Source organism: Monopterus albus, unplaced genomic scaffold, assembly GCF_001952655.1.
Source record: "Monopterus albus unplaced genomic scaffold, M_albus_1.0 scaffold15.1, whole genome shotgun sequence".
Lineage (NCBI taxonomy): Eukaryota > Metazoa > Chordata > Actinopteri > Synbranchiformes > Synbranchidae > Monopterus > Monopterus albus.
Window position 1 is genome coordinate 1,091,523 of NW_018127895.1, and position 1,608 is coordinate 1,093,130.

The 1,608-nt window shown below is 42.0% G+C and overlaps 1 protein-coding gene across 1 annotated transcript in view; it reads right to left on the reverse strand.

Annotated features, from left to right (window-relative positions):
• rnf150a (ring finger protein 150a) overlaps window positions 1–1,608 on the reverse strand; it is a 10,906-nt gene that overhangs the window by 4,975 nt on the left and 4,323 nt on the right. The window lies entirely within an intron of this gene.

The window sequence follows — 1,608 nt, forward strand, 5'->3', positions numbered from 1 at the left end:
CCCCAGAGGAGCTGGAGGAAGTGTCTGGAGAGAGGGAAGTCTGGGCATCTTTGCTTAGACTGCTGCCCCCGCGACCCGGTCTTGGATAAGTGGAAGAAGATGGATGGATGAAACCACAACAGAAAAAAAACAATTTTTGCAAACCAAATATATAGTTGCACTAACTCCAAACCTTCTTGCAACACTAATTTATTTCACAGCAAAACTAAATATCCTGATACAACTACCTATCGATAGAGCCTTGGTTCCTTTATAATTACAAGAATATGCAAATACTCAGACTTTTTACATTTAGGAGACTGCTCTACTAAAGCACAGCAAGAACGACAACTCGTGTGTTACTTCAGACTAGTGAACAGTAGTGAGGAAACCTGGTCAGGTTACCAGGAGCTTATGACTAAATGACCAGAGCCTCGCTCAGTGTCAGAGGCTTCTTGCCAGCAACCACCTGTTGCTTTGTTTGACGTGTATGATGAAGGATTTGTTATAACATCAGTAAGCAAATCCTGTATCTGCAGGATATCCTAGAGAAACACCAAGTTTTGCATTATGTGATTAGACAAAAGTAAAAACAAAACAAAACAAAACAAACCTGTCAGTGTGGGCTCTGAGCATTTTCATCCTCACTTAATGCCTCTTTTAACAATTCAGTCTCCTAATGTGACAGATGAGCTTCACCTTCCGACACTAGGCCTAGCAGACATTCAGCTTTTAACATAAACACTATTACAGTCACTATGTAATCATTTCAAATTTCAAGGAGAAATCCAAAAAGGTTTCGGGTTCGAGTCCAGGCCAACCCGGTGCCTTTCTGTGCGGAGTTTGCATGTTCTCCCTGTACCTGCGTGGTCTCTCTGGGCACTCTGGCTTCCTCCCACAGACCAAAGACATGCAGCTTAGCTTGACTGGCGATTCTAAATCACCTGCAGGAGTGAGTGTGGTTGTCTGTCTACATGTCAGCCCTGTGATATATTGTGTCTTACTGAAACGTGGTTACAGCAGGAAGAACATGTCAGTCTAAATGAATCCACCCCACCTAGTCACAGACAAATGCTCATTGATGGGAACAGAGCTACAGTAGACTGGAGTGAAGCTGTCACCAAGGTACTAACACTGACAGACAGACGGTGTGTTCCAGAGGAGTTAAAGGCTTTGAATCCAGCAGATAAGGTAGATGTTCAGAATGTAGTGGTTATGCATTACTGCTCTCATTCTCACAAATCCCTTTATATAACAGTGTAAAATCTGCACAGCTGCTGTTTTTCTATGACCAAAGTCAAGCAGTCTGACCAGAACTATGTCTTTTGAACTGTTTTATTTTATGCAGATGCAAAAATCAGCACAGACAGTTTCTTGACTAAACATTAAAAATTCAGGATCTTCATCGAGAAATAGATTCCAAGGTTAAAGCGGCTGCTTTTATTTAATAATACATGAATACGGGACATAATTAAGGCATTGGTTGCCTTTTAAACAATGAAACTCTTCAATTAGAGATAACATTGTGCTGTGGGTATTGTACACTTAGGTGTACACTCCTCTGCAATAACAGCCAGAACGTTGCCCCCCCCCACACACACACACAAAGCTATCCAGCCGGCATAGTCT